Here is a 22242-nt window from a genome sequence, read left to right on the forward strand (position 1 = left end):
CAAATAGCCCCCGCCCCTAAACTGGAAAGAAAAAGAGGTCAGGGTGTACCTGGGTGGCTCAGTGGGTTAAGCCTCTGCCTTCGGCTCAGGTCATGATCTCATGATCTCTCTGCTCAGCAGGGAGCCTGCTTCCCCCTCTCTCTGCCTGCCTCTCTGCCTGCTTGTGATCTGTCAAATAAATAAATAAAATCTTAAAAAAAAAAAAAAAAGAAAGAAAGAAAAGAAAAAGAGGTCAGACAATCGCAATGTCTGACCCAACCTTGCAGGTCCAGAGCCAATGAGTGGGCGGGAACAACAGGCCACTGAAGGGAGACTCTGAGGCTGAGGTGGGAACCTTACAAGGCCATGCAGGTGGCCAGGTGGGAAACAGAGAACCAGGCCATAGGCTCCCTGAGGTGGGACTTTGCTTTAGGCCCCTGCATATCCTTAGGGCTTAGCAAAACACTGTGCACTGAGAAATTCTGAGATTAAATGAGGCCATGTTTGAGGACCCCAAGCCGGAGAAGTAAGATATATAAGGCACCCAACTTAGCAGTATCTGGGAACTCAAGTGAGGGCTCTTTAAAAGGGCTTGACAAACCTGAAGCAGGGGAGGGAGAGTGGACATGGAGAGAAGCTGGTAGGTGGTATTTTTCCCCCACTCCCTCCAGGGTTGGGGCCCTCCCACTGTGGCAGGCTCCAGCTGACTCCCAGAGACACCCGACACCTCTCCCCCACACGGGTGCCATGCGTGCACAGCCCCCAGGCGCCAGGTGTGGGAGAAGCTCCCAGGCACTCCAACTTGAGTGTGTGCCTGGATCACTGCGGACATTGTTAAGATGCAGATTCTGGGTTGGTAGATCTGGGGTGGAGCCTGAGATCGTACATTTCTTTTAAGGACCTTGTGAGATGCTGTGGCGGCGGCTCGGAGGGCTGTATCTGAGTATCAGGGGGTCAGACTAGCGGTGGGGCTTAATGCTGCCTGCATGTCATAGTCCCTGATACTTCCGGCGATGGCAGGATGACCTTGTTCTCCAAGCTGGGAGGCTGGTCTGGCAGCATCAGTATCACCTGGGCACTCGTGAGAAGTGCAAGTGCTTGGGCCCCGTCCCAGACCTCTGGAATCTGAATCTACCAGGGTAGGGCCCAGTAGCCTGGGTTTTAACAAGCCCTCCAGGTGCACATGAAAGTTTGTGAGCTAGTGCATATCTACCTCCTGATGTGGGTGGGGGGAAGTTTGCAACGTCACCAAGAATCACCTATGGGACGTTCTTGCTGGAAATATCTGACCAGAATCGAATCACCAGGAAGCAGTGATTCTTCTCAGGCTTGGTGACTCTGTGTGGTTGTGTAAAGGAAGACACTCTGAAGGGAGGCTTGCTGGAACTTTCAGGGACCAAAAAGCAAGCGTCTCCAGCCAATTTTGGAATGGTTTGGCTAAAGGGAAGGGCGTGAGATGGTGTGGATATGGCAAGATGTTAACCAGTGGTTCATTTAGATAAGTTTAAAGGAGTTGAATGAACTCTTCTTCAGAATTTTGTGTATTGGGAGGAATTAAAAAAAAAAAAGCCATGAAGAAATATTAACTATGTTGGGCTGTGCCGCTAGTGTTTTCTGATTGATTTAGTTTGCGGTAAGAGCTGAATGTATTATATAATCTTCCTGTGGTGATTCAAATGTGCACCCGGTATTGAGAACCTGACTTTATGGTTGCTTCTCTTAAACGATGACATAGAATCACCCGCCTTAGAGTCCTGGGGGCTGCCGGTTGACAGTGCAAATCCTGAGCCTTATGAATGCACTGGGATCAGGCTCTCTTGCGTAGAGCCCCAGGCAGGCACTAAGAGGATTCTGATGCTACCTTTGAGACTTGTTGTTTGAAGCGCTTTGTCAGAATACTGAGTCACCAAGCCAGATTGCTATAGGGTCCAGGAGGTAAACTGAGGAAGTGAAGCAAGCTGGGTGTACGGTAATAGGGAATGGTAGGGATCAAAGCAAACAGAAGGCTGTAGTACAGTTTCCAGCACATCCTGAAAAGGATGTGTTGTCAGTGTTGTCCAGTGTTACCAGATCTTTCTTTCTTTTCTTTTTTTTTTCAGAGACACCAGAAATCTGGTTTGTTTTTTTTTAAAAGATTTTATTTATTTATTTATTTATGTGAGAGAGAGCGTGTGTGCGTGCTTGTGGGGGAGGGGCCAAGGGGGAGGGAGAGAGACAAACAGACTTCACATTGAGTACAGAGCCTACTGTGGGTTTCCATCTCACAACCTGGACACCATGACCTCGAGACCACAACCTGAGCTAAAACCTTTAACTGACTGACCCACCTAGGAGCCCCTCAGAAATCTAGTTTTTAATCTCCCAGTTTAAGTTGGTGACTAATTAAAAAAAAAAAATTCAAACACGAGGCAAGCCAAACAAAACACAGCTGAGGATAGTGCTCAGTATACTGACCATTCCTTTGCAACCACTGACAGAGCCCTAGCTCAGCTAGCAGGTACTCCAAGGGCCATGAGTTAAGGGTTCTCTGGCTCAGCAGAGAAAACCATAGCCTGTGTTCTCATCATGTCACCAGGTCTCTGAGCAATGGCTTCCTCTGCAGGAATCCTCCCAAATATCCTGTCCAAGGTTCCTCTATTGCTCCTTAATGATGTGATGGGTCCATGGTCTCCTTTCTGGGGAATTAGTTGAGTGAGAGAGGAACATTTGGGGAAGGTGAGCCTCTGGCTGCAAGCTCAGGGGCATAGCATATTGTGTCTCTTGACCAGCAGCATGGTGGTGATCTAAGACATTTTCTTTTCTTTGTTTCTTTTTAAAATTTTTTATCTGAGTATGGTTGACACACAATTTTGTATTAGTTTCAGGTGTGCAACATAGTGATTCAACACGTTTATACATTATGCTATGCTCACCACAAATGTAGCTCCATCTGTCCCCCCACGCTGTGTTCCTTATGCTGTGCCTTTCATTCCCGTGACATGTTCATTCCATAACTGGAAGCCTGTATCTCCCTCTCCCCTTCACCCATTTTCCTTATCCGCTCCCATCCTCCTCCCCTCTGGCAACCATCAATTTGTTCTAGGCATTTATAGGTCTGATTCTGCTTTTTGTTTGTTCATTTATTCATTTGTTTTCCTGGACCACAGTGCCTCTCCTTTCCTGGAACCATTACAGAACCAACCACTGGAAAGTTGCAGGGCCTGACCTGGGGTTGGAAGAGAGGAGAACTTGTGTGGATAGCCCTTTTGTCCATGGCTTCCAGTCCAACAACCATGTTGGACCCATAGATCCCAGGATACCAGGCTCTGGTCCCTGCAACTCCACTACCCTGTTGTGTGAGCTTGGGCAAGTAACATCACCCTTTCTTCATCACCAGCTCCTCCCCTGGGGAAGGAGACTATCATCACTGGCTTATTAGCAGTAGAACTCATTTTTGAAATGTTGATGAAATCGTAGAGCAAAACCCAAATATAAAACAGAAGCAATACAGAGTTCAGTTCTTCCAAGGTTGATTGGGACATGTCAGTGCTGACCAATTCCCTCTTGCAGCCGTAAGGTTCCAGGGAACAGAGTTTTAAAACTACAGAGTTTGCTTATTTTTAAACAATTTTTCCAATTTGGAGATTGCTTATTTTTCCAATTTGGAAATGCCATGTGAAAGCTGTTTATGAGCAATTTCCTTTAAGAGTCCCACTGGTTCATATTTTAACTACAGCTTTAGGAAAGGCCACTTCTCCAAGGCATTTAGTAAAGTCTCCTGGTTACACAGAACTGGGGCTAGATGTTATAAAAGAGAATAGGCATGGCCTCCTGTTCCCAGGTGTGAGGACAGTAAATCCTGGAAGGAGAAAGAGGAAAGGGACTTCAGACAGATTCTAATTCTATATTTTGTGACCTATTCTCACCTATGACCTCTTTCTGATAAACATAAAAATCTCACAGACTGAGAGGTTTGATGTCATTCCCACCCTCTGACTCATGAAAACTTTTGTCCAGCTTTGTTTTCTGTAATTTATATTATGAAAACAATAGGTATTGTTTTCTCATGTTTCAAGTAAAAATTAAATAATAACAGTGCATTATCGATCTTGTTTTTTCCAAAACACACACGTCACACTGAAGAATGTAATCTATGCCCTCTACCCTCTGCCTCTCCCCACTCATTGATGATAACTGACCCAATTTATTCTTCCCCATTTATGCTTTTAGCCTTGGTTTCCTTATGAAATGTGAAGACATTATGTGGGGATTGAGGTGGGCGTGAGGAGACCGGTGGGGGTATAGAGGAAATAAGCAAGACTGGCCTCGAGTTGATAATTGTGGAAACTGGGCAATTGGTATATGGAAATTCTTTAAATGTTCTCTCCACTTTTGTATGTTTTGAAATCATACATAATAAAAAGGTTATGTGAAGAAAATATTACCTACTTCCATGCTGAAATTGAGTATTTTACTCAATTGCAAACCTAGAAGCACCTTGAACAGCATCTTTATTGGTGTAGCCGCATCTGACATCGGTTCCATGTTGTCTCCACTGCCCGATACCAGTTTTGTCACAGCAGAATCTCACACTACGCCCCGTGAGGACAGATGAGGAACTGCAGCCATCTAAATTCCAGACTGGAAGGAGCCTCTAACTTGGGGTCCTTATTACTTCAGCCACCTCCTGCCTGCCAAAGCTGAAAGCCCTCTCTAACCCTGACTGCAAAGGGTTACCGCTCTGCCCCTGAAATGACTGGGTTTCCTTTTGGTCAGTGTTGTCTTTCAGGCTCGTGCCTTCCCGATGACTCAGTGCGGATCGACGTGACCATGATTTTTTTGGTTCCTGAGTGTAAGTCACTGACTCAGATTACCCAAAATTGAGAACTGATGGCATTTGTCTTCTCCCTCCATGGCAAAATAGCTCACCTGGGTCCTGAGTGGTGGAGAAATGGCTCCCGCGGCACTGGCTGCCACGGAGGATGGGCAGGGCAGTCTCTGGGGTGGAAAAAAATCAGAGGCTGCTGCTAAGTAAAGAATCTGTGGGACTCAAGCACAGAGGAGAGGGGGCAGGGCACCAAAAGGACAGACACCTGAATAATCCATCTGTAGCAAAATGGCTTCCAACTAATTAAACATAGAAAAACCTCTTTTAGAGAAGATAATCCTATTGGATCAACTTGCAAGATTTTTCCAGCCAGCTCCTGCCTCTTGGAGCTTCAATTAAAAGCTGTTTAGCAGATGGCAATTGCTGAGTCCCAAAGTTAGACTCTCTGGCAACCATGTGTGCTTTTGGTTTCCCAGGGGATCCTGGCCACATATGGCCCCAGAAGAGGTGTGAGAGCTCTTTCTTGGCACGCAGGAGAGGGCTCCCTCCCCTCCACCTCAACACACAGATGACAGGGATTTCAACACAGGCATCAACGGTGATTAGCAGGAGGGATTTTCCAGAAAATTCAGGGATGTAGGGAAGGAGCTTAAACATCATCTAGGGCAAACCCTTCTTTTTAAAGAATGGGGAAACTGGGGCGGGGTGGGGGGGAGTTCTGTAATCTATCTAAAGTCACCCAGCAATGGAGAAGCAGGGGTCAGGACCGGTCTCATTCTTAATTACTAGAGAGACAACTTTTCTATTTACTTTGGGGACTTAATTCATTGCCTGGTCCTTTCCTTAAACTCCCAGAGCTGCTAAGGGATGTTTTACCAATGAATCTGACAAATTGGTCAGGAGAGGGGTGTGAAAGGACACTGTGCCCACCTCTGACTTCACTCAGGACGAAACCTCGAATGTGGAGCCCCATCGCTCTTCTCTTCAGAGCTGTCCACTTGTGTTGAAGTCACAGCTCCCCTTGGGTGCCTTCGAAGACAAACAGCCAAACCCTAGTGAAGGCAGCACGATTTCATCCAGCACTACTGCACACGGGAGAGACCTCAGTTTGACCTCACTGAAATGAAAGGCAGAAAGATTTTCAAGTGCTGGGGTGTGCTAAAGGAAAAGCACTGGAAAAATTTGGGGTCAGGGCAGAGAGACTGATGCGAATAGGCTACCCATGCTTGCTTATTATAGTCGGCATCTTCCCCGCCCCCAGAAACTGGGTGACAGGGTCCTACCTTTCTTGATGATTACATTTCAAAGCGATGGCTCCCAGGTCCTTGAGAAAAACATTCCTGGCCTGTGGAAGGTACGTCACGAAAGGACAGAGAAAAGATTTTCAATTGCACGTTTTTAAAACTAATGCTTCTAAGAAAATGGAGGTCAGGAGCCTACAGTCATGTTTTAGAACAAACAGTAAATTCTTTTGGCAGCGTGGAACTTTCTCAAAGCAGGAATTTGAAGAGACTGGGGCCATCATCCTAGGAATGCGTCCTTGAGCTGAGCTGCTAGAAGCTGTGCGGGTGTTGTTTAAGTCTCTCCGTGTGAAAGGTGGAAGAATAATTTGTTCTGGAAGTCTGCAGTTTTCCTAGGCAGAGGATGAGGCCTGTTCGAGAAGAGGGCATGGAGGAGCCTGATTCAAGTTTGGTCAAGACAGAGGCTGTCCCTGCTGACAAGACTGCCAGTGCCCTGCCATCAAAAAGCTGATTCAGAGATTTTACTGTATTTCTCGCCATGATTTAAACCTATTTCTTCCTATTCTTTACTGGGGCTAGAAGTCGGTTTGTGTTCTGCTCTGAAATGGTCCTTCATATATTCACAATCAATCTTTCCCAAACTGGATTTTAAGTTGTTTGAAGTCAGGCCCATGTATGACATTTAAAAAAAAAACAAAAAACCAAAACCTTCCAATGTACCTTGTGCATAACTGACGTGATAATCATTCACTGACCCACCTACCAGACTGCATTCCGTTTTCAACGGCGCTAACCACTATCCCACGGCGAGGAGAAATCTTGGACAAGTGGCTTATTGAAGGAAATCAGAAGAAACCTGTGAAGAAATGAGGGAAGCCTGATAGATGTGTGCATAGATGTGAATTCAGCCGCGGGGTTTAGCCTTAGTCTGATCCCAAAGGTGGATCTGGAGGGAGTGTAAATTGTACCAGGTTTGCCCCTCATGGGGTCAAAGAGGTCAGACTTCTGTGCTCCTTATCAGGCTACAGGCGGCTCCCCAGGCGGGAAAGGGCCTGCGTTATTCTGGGAGAAGCTCCTGCTGGCAGCGGGTGAGTCTCTGGAGAAGGAGGCAGCTTTGAGCAGCTGGAGTGAGTGGACCTGCTACCTACCGGGGATCTTGGTAGGGTGAGGTTTCTACTCCAATGCCTGAACTGACCCTTGAGAGGAGAGCAGTCAAGGTTAACTATCAGGAGTATATAGGAGGGGGAAGGGTCGGGTATTTCAGGGCAAACTTACAGAGGGCAGAGAGAACAAAATGAGTTCAGAAAGGACAGAGGTTTGGTAGAGGTCTTAGCTCAGGCTGCTAGAACAAAATAACTGTAACCTGAGGGGCTTACAAACAACAGAAATGTATTTCTCACAGTTCTGGAGGCTAGAAGTCAGAGATCAGACCAGTATGGTCAGGTCCTGATGAGAGCCCTCTTCCGGGGTTGTAGACTGTGGTTTCCTTGTGGTAGTCCCACGCTGTGGAAAGAGGGCAAGAGAGCAATCTGGGGTCTCTTTTATAAGCACACTACTCCTAATTACATCCGAAGGTCCCAGCTCCAAATACGGTTGCAGTGGGGGTTAGGATTTTAACATATGAATTGGACTCGGGCACCAACATTCAGTCCATTGCACTCTAAATGGGACAGATAGAACACTGGGTTTAAAAGAGGGGGGGTGGGATGCCTGGATGGTTCAGTGGGTTAAAGCCTCTGCCTTCAGCTCAGGTCATGATCCCAGGGTCCTGGGATCGAGCCCCGCATCGGGCTCTCTGCTCGGCGGGGAGCCTTCTTCCTCCTCTCTCTCTCTGCCTGCCTCTCTGCCTACTTGTGATCTCTGTCTGTCAAATAAATAAGTAAAATCTTTAAAAAATAAAAAATAAAAAATAAATAAAAGAGGAGGGGCATCACCAGCTAAAGTCAGTAGGTGAGGACCCCTTCTCCATCTCTGGTATTTGATGTCTACCCTTCTCCCATCTCAGAGGAGACTAGAGATGCCATCCTTGGAGAAACTGAGCCAGAGGATGGATAGAAGAGGTAGTACATAGAAGGGTGACCCATGGAAGTTATACGACGTTGAGTGGCTCCAATTCACAAGGCTGTCTCTTTCTCCCCCCAACTCTTCTCAGGCCCAACTCTTTGAAGAGGCATTTGATTGGTTCACCTGCAGTCAACACTGGAGAAGCCCAAATGCAGTCATTCAGACTCTACCATTGTTTACATAGTCTGTCACTCTCATCGGAGGCAACTAGCCGGTCCTGTCTCCGAATCCATCTTCTTCTAGCCAAGCTGGTTGCTCAGGACTGGCATTCACAAGTTCATAAACTGGTGTTTTGTTCTGTTTTTCTCCTTTCTTTCGTTTCTTTTTTTAAATTTTTTCTTTTTACTTTTTTACTTATTTATTTCTCAGAGAGTGAGAGCACAAGCCAGGGTAGCGGCAGGCAGAAGAAGCAGGCTCCCTGCTGAGCAGAGAGCCCGATGTGGGACTCGATCCAAGGACCCTGGGATCATGACCTGAGCCAAAGGTGGATGCTTAATGGACTAAGCCACCCAGGTGCCCCTCTCCTTTCTTGAGAAGTTATTTCTTTTTGAAAAGATGGTCACTGTTGTAACTTTCCCCTCTGAAACCTCGGTCTTCCATATGATCTCAAAAATAATCGCTAAGTGTTTTACAATAACACTTGTTAACTCCTTAAGTCTCCTACTTTGCCAGTTTGAATAAACCCACCTTCAAACAAACTATATGGTGTGGAGTGTAGTCTGACACACACCTTTCTACCCGTGAGAGAGGATACTTGTTTTGGCATGTGGGTACAGCTAAATCTTGTATAAACACGTTAATGAAATTGCGGGAGCCAAGAATCTACCCTGAACCCAACTCTTCAGGTGTCAAAAGATTACAAAAGGCTTTTGTTGAGAAAGCGTGTTACGTGCACCCAAATATGGATAGATGGTTAATAAATGGAAAACTACAAAATGGCAGCCAGCTCCACAGATGTCTTGCATGAGCAATATATCCTTCCTCACTTTTTTAATAACCAAAATATTTTTTTTTAGATCCTCAGGAACTGTTCTGATTTTTCATTTCCATCTTGTTGGCATTCCCATGTACTTTTCAGGCCTTTGTATACATGATTCGTTCATTCCATAAACATATGTAAGGGCACCTGTTGATTGAGCAGCCACAGTCACGTGCTGGAAATACCACAATGGATAAGGCCCTCAGGGTCCTGGCTCTCATGTAGTTTGCAATATAGGAAGAAAAACAGACATTTAGGAAATCATTTAAAGAATATTTATATATCACAATTGGGATAGTTCTAAGAAATAAAAATATAGCGGTGTTCTGATTTCCTGTTGCTGCATGACAAACCATCCCAAAGCCTAGTCTTAAAACAATGACAATAGACCGCATCATGTTGATGAGCACTCAAAGGGGAGAGCGCGTCCCTACTGGGACCTACGCCGCAACTACCAGATGGGACACATACATGGGGCCTCCCCATGTGGCCTGGGCTTTCCTGAAAGGTGGTAGCTGGGTTTCTAGGCTGTGTGTCCTGATAGCTAGCAGGATAGAAGTCCCACCATATCACACCCTACTTATCCAGGCAGTTACAAAAGTTCACCCATTTTCAAGGGAAGGGAATGTAGACTCTCTCTCTCCTTTTTTTAAAGACTTTATTTAATTGTCAGAGAGAGAGAGAGAGCACAGCAGGGGGAGCAGCAGACTGAGGGAAAAACAGGCTCTCCGCTGAGTAAGGAGCTCGATGAGGGACTTGATGCCAGGACCCTGGGATCATGACCTGAGCCGACGGCTGACACTTAACTGACTAAGCCATCCAGGTGCCCCTTAATAGAAGATTTTTTAAGATGAGGGAAATAATGTTTACATACACATGGAAATAATCTAGGAAGAGCCCTACAAAAAGTCCTTATTACAGGACACAATGAAGAATTTCTAAACTGACAGTCTCAAGTAGGCTTAAGCAGATAGGATCTAGTGAATATTGGGAACATTAACTTTATTTATTTTTAAATAAGTGTTACTTTTTAAAAAGATTTTATTTATTTATTTGTCAAAGAGAGAGAAAAAAACACAAGCAGGGGGAGCAGTAGGCAGAGGGAGAAGCAGGCTTCCCACTGAGCAAGGAGCCTGATGTGGGACTTGGTCCCAGGACCCTGGGATCATGACCTGAGCTGAAGGCAGACACTTAACCGACTGAGCCACTCAGGCGCCCCAGATGTTGCTTTTTGATGGTGAGAGTGCCAATGAGTCTGCAGACATGTTTTAGAACCACTACACCCGGAGTGACCGTATAACTCACTGTCCAAAGCAAGACCTTTTGAGAGTAAAACTGGGTGCTTTTCAAGTATGAATAAAATTGGCCTTGGTAAACCAAGCCAGGTCACCTCTACTACTATGCTCACCAAGCTCTTTTAAATTCCGTTGCCTCTCTGACATACATTGTGTCATTTTATGAGACTGAAGTATACTCTTTCCTCATTGAAATTTATGCCTTAAAATTAATTTTTTGGTCATTTCTTTCTTCTAAATCATAATTATTACCTTGAGGTTGCTTGTTCATGAAGACTCTGGAACTTGATAGTTATGAATCTTGTCCCACTACTTCTCTTCTGCTAATTGGGACAGCTTCTGGCACTGTGGATCTAAGTGCTTAGAATGCCTTTTCTCTCAGATGAGGGAAACCCAAGCAATGGAAGAATTTGCTTCAAGAAATGCTTTTTTAAAAACCTCATTTTTTGGCTAGGTGGTAAAAAAAAACACAGTGATGACTCATCAGTTGAAATCAAATCCTTCATCCAAAAAAAGTGTTTTTATAAGAAGTGGGTGTTTTTTTTTTCTTTCCCCAAAGGCAGTCTGCATAATATTTGGTGCTTCTCTTTTCTGAGTAATATATTCCATCTCAGTGGAAATTGACAGTTTCAGACTTGAGCCAATAACGTTTTATTTTCAGAGCTGTGTGTGATGCCCCCTTATCCAGGGATCTGTTTTTGCCTTCATCCCTGAGAGGAGTTCGGCCATGGACCATTCCACACTGACACAGTTCCCCTTTCCTCCCTTCCCTTGGCCAATTATAAATCTGGTGGGGTTTTTTTTGTTTGTTTTGGTTTTTTTTTTTTGTTTTGTTTTTGTTTTGTTTTGTTTTGTTTTTTTGCAGACCCTGGAGCAGAATAAACACCTAGAAAGAACATTTGGAAACAACCCCCTGGTGTAAATAAGCATAGCAAGTTAAGCGTCCTTCGAGATTGAACCACAGTCAACCACTTCCATCTCTGTCTCGAAATCCCAGGTCTCCACGCAGGAGCGTTTATTCACAAATCTCCACCAGAAAACATTTTTTTCTGTTTTTCCTCCTTGTGACTTTATCATTTTGTGCCATGACTGAAAGAAAACGATGGGATTCTTTTCTGATCCAGGAAAACAAACACCCCATCCTGTTAAATATCTCTGGGCTAGAAAACAAAAATGCAACATTGGTATCCAATTCCGGTCCAGACTGAAATACACAGGAAACTGTTAGAGTCCTAACCTATGGCCTGAGCCTCAGGGATTAAGAGGGTATTAAAGAGAGCTACAAGGAGAGCAACCAAAGAAGAAAGAGTTAAAGGAACCACCAGGAGTGGGATTGGCAGCATCCAACAGCTGCTCCCATGGCAAGCGGGCCTGGAGTTAGGGTGACCAACTGTCCTGGTTTGCCTGGGCTGAGGGGGATCTTAGGATGTGGGACTCTCCGTTTTTTAATCCAGAAAGTCCTGGAAATGCGGGGAGTGGAGTTCCCTTCCTTAAGCAGAGGCTACCCCCACTGCTCTGCTGCCCAGAGGCTGGGTCTGCTCTGGAACCACAAGAAGGGGTAACGATGATCCTGGGCCGGGGCCTGGAGCGGAAAGAAAAGAGCCAGAGGCACAGCCAGGCTTTTAGGCTTCTAGTCTCAGGGTGTTAAGGGATGTTTGGGGTAAGACAGTGGCATCGGTGTAAAGGGAACACCACTCTTTTTTTTTTTTTCCTTAATCAGCAGATAAGTTTTATTTCTTTTAAGGGAATGATAACTCTTAATGGCTCAAAAGCACCACGGCGGAACGCCACCCTGTAAGGAAAGGATCACTCCGCTTTGCAAAATGTTATATGCATCTATTTTGGCTAATTGAATCTAACTTAAAAAACAACAACAAAAACCCAGGTTGCACCTGAGCTTTTAAGGTTCCTCCCAGGCAGCTTTCCAAGAATCCCCTGGAGTTAGGGGCAGTCCGGGCCAGATCTCAGGGCTCCACTCCTGCTCCTCTCACCTGCCGGGGCCCTCCCTCTCCGTCCATCCCCAGTGGCAGAGCTTTCCTTATTCCAAGTTCCCTTTCTTGTGCTCAAGGGCCCTGGGGACCCCACGTGGCTTCGAGCCCAGAGAACTTACATCCCTGCACTAAAATAACTAGAGGGGCACTTCCTAGTACCAGTCACCCAGACTCTCCTCTCTGGTCACTTGTCTCTTCAAGAAAAACAATATCCCAAAGTCAGAAATATTTTTTTTTAATTTTTTGAAAGATTTTATTTATTTATTTGACAGAGAGAGATCACAAGTAGGCAGAGAGTCAGGCAGAGAGAGAGGAAGAAGCAGGCTCCCCGCTGCGCAGAGAACCCGATGCGGGACTCAATTCCAGGACCCTAAGACCATGACCTGAGCGGAAGGCAGAGGCTTTAACCCACTGAGCAACCCAGGAACCCCCCAAAGTCAGACATAAAGCAAAATAGAGGCATGACTCTCATGGTCAAGTCTGCCTCAGGGTCACTTGATTTTCTAGTAACTTTGTTTGACTTACTATTTACTCTTGCTCCAACATGCTAGAGTTCTCCAAGATTAGCTATTAATTTAGCTTAATAAAATCATTAAGATACAAATGGTGTTTATCCAATAGTGGTAAAAATGGGTTTTCCTGTAGAGATCAAAATGACTTTGAGAGAAACTGTAACTGTAAAGGTTAGAGTTTTGCAGCCTTGAAGAAAAAGAACTAGTGTTGTATCTAACTTAGTAAACTTATTTCACATTTTAAAAAAAGATTTATTCATCTATTTGAGAGAGCAAGAGAGAGAGCTTGTGCATGCACCCAAATTGGGGGAGGGGCAGAGGGAGAGAGAGAGAGAGAGAGAGAGATTCTCAAGCAGACTCCCCACTGAGTATAGAGCATGACAGGGGGCTTGATCCCAGGACCCTGAGATCATGACCCAAGCCAAAACCACAGATGCTCAAGTGACTGAGGCACTCAGTCACCCGACACATTCCACATTTTTTCTTTTACTACCGTACATGCATCATCTTATAGATCTTGTATACGTGGTTCTCTTACTAATGAGTTAAAATAAAACTTCGGCATGGACTCATAAGTATTTGTATGAGAATTATGCTTTTTTAGCAATTTAAAAATTATGCTTGGGGCTGTTCCCCCCACTGCATCTCCATTTTTGGTTCTCTTTGTACCCCAAACAATGCAGTTTTTCAAGTCATGGGTCTTCTTCATCTTTCTGTTCTTCAGCCACTGATGACACCGTGGGCCTCCCTCAAGGTTGTGGTAAGTGGCACTTCTGGGTAAAAAAAAAAAGTTTTTAAGGAATTACTCAGTGCAGAGTTACAGATAATAACAAAATCTGGACTCTACGATATCCGACAACAGAAAATAAGAAAGTATGGTACATCAACATTAAATACTATGCAGCTAGAATCATATAATCATTGTCAAACTATTGTACCAACATGGAAAATGCAGAGGTGAGCGTGTGAGAAGATAGTATACACAATATAAACTGGAAGTTAAGACAAACATGATGAAAATATCTGTGAGGAAATGCTATTAGGAAGATTTTTGATTTTTTTCTCCAAATTTTATTTAAGATGTTTTTTGTCCTTTCAATGAAAAAAATAAAAAGAAAAAAGAAAATTTAAAACCGAAGCAAGCAGAACCCTAATTTTATGTGATCTTACTGATGTCATTGCCACCGACATAGCCGTGAAACCATGGTTTGGAGATTTCACTGAATAACTCTCCAGAAATCTCCCCAAACTTGCCCATTCTATCACTCCTTCACTCCTTCTGAATGCTTAGGAGCTCCAAGGTCACTTTCAACTCAATCGTGCTATGTGACCAGAGCAAGGAAAGGCAAAGCCAAACTCTACTCAACTCACCCAAATCCACCATTGGGGAAGAGCTGCTCAATATGCACCCTTTAGACCCAAATTGGGACCCAGGACCAATATCCCCTTTGCCCACCCTGCCTTCCCACCACTTGGAACATCTATGCCTGGCCACAGAGAGCCCTAGCTGACCGTGGATGTGGCATCTCGCCATCCTTCTGAGGACAGGCCTTTCCCTCCCGCCCTCTTGGAGAAAACCACAAAAACAAAACAGGAGCCAGCTATGTTCCAAGGGGAATGTTTTCACCCTGCTCCCATTTCATTGAGCTCTTTGGCCCAGGACACAGGCCATGAGGCATTTGTGAGGCCTCCCAGCAGTACCCATGCAACAGGTCCAACTACCGGCCAGCTCTGACCTCGTCTGCTGTTGCTTTAGCTTCTCTGGCCGCTGATGTTTTTAAGCTGCCTCATCTTGTAAGTGCATGTATTTACAAACAGACTTTACTGACGTTCCTTTCAAAGCTCCCTCCTCCTGAGTCCTTGCCTCAGTCTCTATTCGTTGAGTCAGTTTGTTTGCTATGTTGTTGTAGGCTTAGCTATTTTTCAAGCACAGACCCCCAAGCATAAGCTTCTAATGGGCAGGAACATATTTTACATTTCTTTATAGCCCAGGAGCTAACATAATGACCTACAAAGAATAAATATCTCAGGGCACCTGGGTGGCTCAGTTAATTAAGCGTCCAACTCTTACTTTTGGTTCAGGTTACCATCTCAGGGTTCTGGGATTAAACCCCACGTCAGGCTTCACGCTCAGTGGGGAGTCTGCTTGAGGATCCTCTCCTTCTGCCCCTCCTCCCACTTTCTCTCTCTCTTTGTCTCTCTCTCTGTCTCTAAAATAAGTAAATACATCTTAAAAAAATACATCTCTTGGCAAACTGGAAACAACTCAAATATTTATCAATAGGAGAATGGATAAATAATTTATGGCTTATTTGTACAACAAACTACCTCTCAGTATTCCAAATCCTTACACATGCAACAACCTGGATGAATATCAAAAGCCTTACACTGAGCAAAAGAAGCACACCCAAAAGAGCGTGTACTGTATGATTCCATGTATATGGAGCTCTAGAACAACCGTGGTCTATTATGGACTGAACGTTCGTGTGTCTCCCGAATTCCTGTGTTGAAGCCTTAATTCCCAGTGTGACTCTATTTGGAGATGGGGCCTCTAGGAAATAAATTGAGGTTTGAAGAGGCCGTAAGGGAGAGGCCTTGATCCAATAAGATTTGTGTCTTCCTAAGAAGGGAGACCAGAGGGCTCATATGCATACAAAGAAGAGGTCATGTGAGGACACAGTGGGAAGATGGCTATCACAAACCAGGAAGAAGGCTCTCAACAGGAACTGAATTGGCCAGAACCTTGATTCTTGGACCTCTAGGCTCCAGACCATGAGAAAATAAATTTTGTTGTCTAAGCCACTAATCTATGTTATTTTATTATGGCAACCCCAAGACAAGAGGGGAATCATGGTTGCCTCTGGGGAAGTTGGCATTGACTGGAAAAGGACACGAGAGAACTTTCTAGGATGAAGGAAATATTCTACTTCTTGATGGGGTGATGGTCACATGGATATTTACAAATGTATATACAAAAAATATTGAGCTGTTCACTTAAGATATGTGTATTCTATTATATGTAAAGTATAACTCAACAAAGAAATGAAAAAAAAAGTCTGTTGGTAAGAATGGTTATCTCTTCACTTTAACTAACACCCTCCAATGGAACAACCTGGGATGAAGTTTACCAAACACTCACTATGGGCAGAATCTTGCAATAACCACAGATATATTGATAAGGTGAGGGGAAGAGAGCCTGGTCTCCAGAACTCGTGAGCCTTTTTCAACTCCAAAAGCAATATCTGGAAGTCCTCAAGTTACAGCCGCTGAGGCAAGTTGTACCAAATGCTAACAGCTCATTAAGACAGTTTTTGACACTCCAAAATTCACCTTAACTCCTCCATACTTCTACTGAGGTGGCTGTTGCCTGGGCCCTTTGAGAACCGGGCAGACCCCAGATCTGCTCATCTGCAGTCAAATACCACGAGGAAAAACAAAAGGGAAATGGGAAAGGTGGTGCAGAAAGTCTTGAGAAGGTATTAAACCGTGAGACTCAGACCTTAAACACTCTCTCTACTCCAACAAAAGAATCTGCAAACTACTTGTGCCCACATTTCAGCAGTTGACTTTCCTGGAGTGTACAGTGCTAATGGAGTTGTTAGCAACTCGGGGCAAAAATGAGAACTTTTTCCCCAGGTTGTTTCCTCTCCTTTCTCTCCAGAACTTTGACAATGCCAGTGAGAGGCCGTCAGATAGCACTGAAGAAGCATTATAAACCAGGGGCAAGATTTGCATGTTCCTTCCCAGGGAAAAATGTGCCGTTTCCTTCCCAGGTTCTTTGCAATTAAAAAAACAAAAGTCGGTTTCATAAAGTCACTGACATTTAGAAAATGTGTGCCACCTCTCTTCCCTTTTGTGTCCTTAAGAGACACTGTTAATTGATCACAGCCCTGTTAATCACTGAGCCCGTTTCTAGAAGTGGTGATGTGCTCCAGCCAACAGGTGCTAGCTAAACAGAGTCAGTTGTTAAATTTCAGGAATCTTACTAGCTGGTTGTTAAACATACTCATTATTAAATATTAAATTATGTAAATGTATACTTGAGTGAGGTATATTAAAAGAAAAGGTAATGGATACTCAAAATCTATCACTTCCTAATTATTTTATTACATTTTATTATTATTATCTATGCACCCGAGGTTATTTACATATATCGTATCTGGAAGCACTTTAGAGTGACGTGCTGTAAAACAGTCTCGGGAGTTGGCCAGGCTTGTGAGTTCCTGAGGTCAAGTCTCTCCATTTTATTGTCAGTTTTTTTCATGATGGCATACCTGGCAAAGGCGGCAGAAGGCATTTGTTGGGGTGGAATGAAGCCTTTGGGCTGGGGAAAACTTTGGGCTACATAATTTGCAGGACCCAGCATAAAATGAAACTGTGGGATACTTTGCTCAAAATTTATTGAAGATTTCAAAATGGTGACAGTAGACTATTAAACCAAACATGGACCCTTCTGATCACGGGCCCTTTGTGAACACCCATGAAACCAACCCTGGTAACAGGTCACCATTTGCTTGTGAAGATCTTGCATTATCTGAGTGTTTGTAACCCAGGGGCTGCCCACCCGATTTTCAAGGATAAGGCTTCCAGGCAAAATGCAGTGAGTCTTGAAAGCCTGTGCCCTGTCTTTGGAGGAGAGCCATGATTCTACGGGGTCCAGCAGGACAGATCTCAAGGTTTAGGGAAGTTCCACTTCCTCAAGACCTCAAAGGTTCCAGAGCCCTGGGACACCACTGAAATCTGGAGAGGACACAGAGAAATCCCAGGAAGATAGGGACAGAGGTGAAGGCGAAGAACCCTGCCTTTGGCAGCCCCTCTAGAAAGGAGGCCACGGTTGACCAGATAAACATTCACAGAGAACCACAGCTCTGCTCTGCCTCAGACTCTTCCTCATTGGCCAAGTCACCTCTTTCTACTCTTTGATCCTGTCTTGAGAAGAAGCCAAACCACCAGAATGACCAACTCATCCCAGTTTGAGCAACGAAAGCCCCATGGCCTGGTTAGCCTGGGAGAACTGAGATGGTTGGTCACGCCACAAACTAAAGTCACAGGAGGAGGCCCCATTCTGAAAAGGCTTAAGTCCCTTCTGTGGGCAGGCATCCTCCAAGACTAACTGGCTACGTTCCAACAATTTAATGCAACAGGTCAACTCCTTTACTATCTCTAGGTACATTTTTCCTCACTGTTCACCAGGATCTTTCATCACTCACAATCGGATATAGCAAGGGCATCTTATTAACTATGGCTATGGTTGGTGATTGGTATTAGCTATCCTGGGTTTTTCCCACCTGAAACAACCCCATCCATGCCCTGGGCAACAGTCCTCATCTCTGGCTATACACGAGGATCCTCTGGGGGACTGGGTTTTAATGTTGTTCAAAGCTCTCAGTCATTCTGATGTGTGCCAAGGTTGAGATCCACTGCCCTAGGACCTAGAACACTGAGCACTTAAATGCTCCTATGTCCAAAAAACAGTTTTCTAAGGAAAATTTTGCATCTATTCACAATCTCCTCCAGCCCATCTCCCCACAAGTGTGGAGTGGACCTCCATACAGGCATAAGTGTGTGAACAATTTTTTTTCAAACCAAAAAGAATATAACGCTTATATTACATTTTCTTGATTGTCAAAGCATTTTGCATTGGTTTTAACTGACCAACATAGGTATTTTCTCTCTAGATACTTGCCATTTAAAGATTAAAACTCTGAACAAATAAAATAAAGACTAAAAGCCTGGACCCCAGGTTTCATGGACAATGACCAGGAGAATCTACTGATTGTCCAGTCAGGATGTTCTTAATCTATGAACACTGTGAATCTGAAGACTAATCATATTTCCTTCTTTATGCTGGCTGCTAGGAAGATCAGAGTGGCTCAGTTTTAGCAATTGCATAGATTGTGGTCTAGGCTTCATGTGCTAACTTTACTTCTGGTTTCATCATACTCTCTAAGCTGACTTTCACTTCCACCCAGAGTCCTTAGCTATTTATTCCATCCTATTAAATTGAATGTACACACAAGCTGCCACAAATCCTTTCAGAAGAAAGGCCTGAAATATAAATAAATAAAATGCAGATGGTAATAGCTATTTTTAGGAAGCGACAGAGCATAAAAAATGTTGGACAGACTCTATAAAGGAGATCATGCTGATTCTCATGATGCAAGGCTTCCAATGTTCAATCCAAAGCTACCTTTGCAAGATTCAGTCTTCCCCCCATGACTCATACAGAAAAAGTACTAACCCAAGAAATGCCTTTGGTCTTTCTCTGACACAGTCTCCCGGTCTCTTCCAGAGTCCCAGTAAGGAGCAGATGATTACCTTCAACAGTGTACTTCTCTTCCCCAATCAGTGACACAATCATCTTGATGGGTTTATAAGCTTAACTCTGCACTTGTGAGTGATTTTCCCTGCTGGATTGGAGTGCTACCACAATCAGTTCTCCTAATTAATTTATTTGATTTACTTACAGAGCTGTGGGGTGGAGGTGTCTTTTGAAATCCATATGCAAATATAATTGAAAATGTAAATCAATATTTTGAGCCAAGAGAATGGGCATTTTTAATGGGAATGCAGGGTAGTCTTGTGTCTGAAGTTGTGGTTCTTTGTGGCTAATGACTTGGTTGTAAATGGGGTTATATTTGCAGATGCTAGGAATTTGGTTATCTCAAGAACTCTTGTTCTGAAAGCAGGGAGGGTACATGGAATGTTTAAGAGTTATTCACTTTCCTCCAGCTGCATGACTATTCAGTATAAGTGGCTCAAGTAAAATCTCCATTTTATAATGCACATCCAGTTTCCATCAGTTTCCATCATAGAACATGAGTGGTGAAAAATCTCTGGGGAACAATGTATCCAGCCCTTTCCTTTTGTGAATATGTAGAAACATTTCCAGTATTACACATAGAATGAGTTGCAGAATTTGTACTGGGATCCAATGTTCACCATACCTGTGACCAACCCAGAATCAGGTGTGTCAACGTCAATTCTAGCCTCTAAGACAATCTCTCAGAAAGTTCCTCCAGACTTACCTCCAACTTACTGAGTACATCCAAGTTACATTCATGACAATGTACTTCTTTCAAGAATTGCAAAAGTGCCTGGAGGATGGGGGTGGCCCATGCCCCAAACTGTCTGGATACATAGCCTTCTGAACATGAGGCCTACCGGAAGGCTCCAGCAGGCCATGAGAATTCTCTGTTTGGGAACCCAGCCCTGCCTCCTCTCTAAATTCAAGGAAGACCTACATTTCTGCTTGTCCCAGTCTTGATTCTTAGCAAACCACTGTTGTCAAGAGTCATCTCCAGCCTCTACACTTTCTCTCAGGGATCATCTCATGTTTATAAAGAGATCATGCAAGGTTTTCAAGAGTCTTCTTTAGAGACAGCTCCACTCTTGCAAGTTGGGACACTGTGGGAAGAACATCCAGGGAGTAAATCCCAGTCCTCCATCTTGGGAACCATTGTCCTCATTGTCCTCCTACACCTGAATGTCTTATGGCACCCTGCCTTCCCCCTTCCAGGTGCTGTACAGTGTAGGGAGGGTTGGATGCCAAACTGACAACATCTGGATCATGACAGATCTTTGCATGTCTGACTATATGTATTTTCTAGTCTTTCCCTGAAGGCTCAGACTGGGCTGCTCATCAATTCATCTCTTCCCTATCCATTTGGATTTTACACTGTAAATGTTCACAGATTAGCTGTTTCCAACACTTCTCATCTCAAATGGCAGATAAGAGCGGAAGAGCTCAGGGTCAGCCTAGCTGCGGAGAAGTCACGAGCTGTAGACATGTGACCCATTGTTTGGATGTTCGAGATTATAGTAATGCTGGCTGGAGTTTATTTCACACATCAACCCTGCTGTCTCCAGCTTTGATCTGGCCTACGGAAGGGAGGCAGAAGCTTTAAAACATGATGATAAACAATGAGGTCACAGGCCAGAACAGCCAAGCCCTCTTGGACTTAGCCAAAAAAAAAAAAAAAAAAAAAGTCCTTATTAGCTACAGAAGCCCTGTGGGTCACTATGAGTCAAAGAATCACGAGAAGAAAAATGGCAGAACAGTGACAAGAAATCACGGAGAGCTTCACCAGCCATGACAAATGGCAGTCCTTGGACATCAAATAAACCTCCAGGCAGGAGAGAGAGATGACGTCACTAGACAGACACGGAGGTAATTTGTGACACACGTGTCAGGGCAGACTTCTCAGCATCTCTTGCCCCACCTAGAATGGCTTAGATTGCGCAGAAGATAAAGATACATTTTCCTGGGCTCGTACCCAACAGGTGGGGTTTCATACATCTTCCACCATAGAGGTTGCACACTGGCAGTCTGTGGGCTGAAGTTGGCCTGCCAACGTGTTTTCTTTGGCCTTGACGGTCTATTTTAAAATTTTTGAATCTATTGCCAACTTTTGCAAATCGGGGATTTCACATTTTTAAAAATACGAATCTCCCACTTTTCTTGAAAAATCAGAAGATTTGGCAAGGATAGGCCTATTTTTCCAGCATGGCAAAAATTGGCCATACTAAGGGACAGCTGTTCTTGTGCAGCAGGGATAAGAACTTGCCAGCTCCTGCAACCCCACCTTGCTTATTTCTCTTGTTTTTGTTACCTGCCTGGCTTCTAAAGCCACTGAAGTTTACAGCCCTGGGCATCCTGTCTGTAGCAGATCCCCCTCTCCCACTGTAGTAGAACCCCAGGCTGGACTTCAACTGCCAGTGAACATACCTCTTTGCCTGAGGACTTTCATTCCTCCGTCTGTTCCCCAGCAGGTCATCAATTGCTCCTTCCCAGAAGTCTCCAGCTGATTGGAGCTGGTGGATAAATACCCCACCTTCCTCCCTCCACTTGGGATCACTCTGACACACAGGTTGTACCCTGGCTCCCGAAACTCCCAAAGGTATTAATCTCTAGTTACCCACTGTGGTAACTGCCTAGACGACATGCCCTTTAAAGGCTGCCTTACCTTCTTCATTCTCTTTTCTCTCCACTTGCAGTTTTTCTTTTCTTTTCTTTTCCTTTTTTGCCACCTGAATAAATTCAGTGTACAGTTTATTGCATAATAATAAGAACTTGTAGTTGCTGTGTTTTATGCAGTTGTTGTGAATGCAGAATTAGTGAATACTGAACCATTGCTTCTGGGGTTGGGTTCCTAGTCTTCTGGGCACAATGTTTTCCTCAACCAGTCAATACAGAACCTTGTTTTTTGTGTTTATGTTCAAAGATATGTTATTCAATATACACTGTTGATTCATAAACATTGAACTCGTAGGTAACAACACATTAACTCTTGCCTGAATGGAGCTTATCAAACACACATATTTTCTCCATAGACCACTCACAAGCTTCTTGGGCTTAGGAACACTAGCTAGCA

This window comes from Martes martes, assembly GCF_963455335.1.
Source record: "Martes martes genome assembly, chromosome: 1".
In the NCBI taxonomy this organism is placed as follows: Eukaryota; Metazoa; Chordata; class Mammalia; order Carnivora; family Mustelidae; genus Martes; species Martes martes.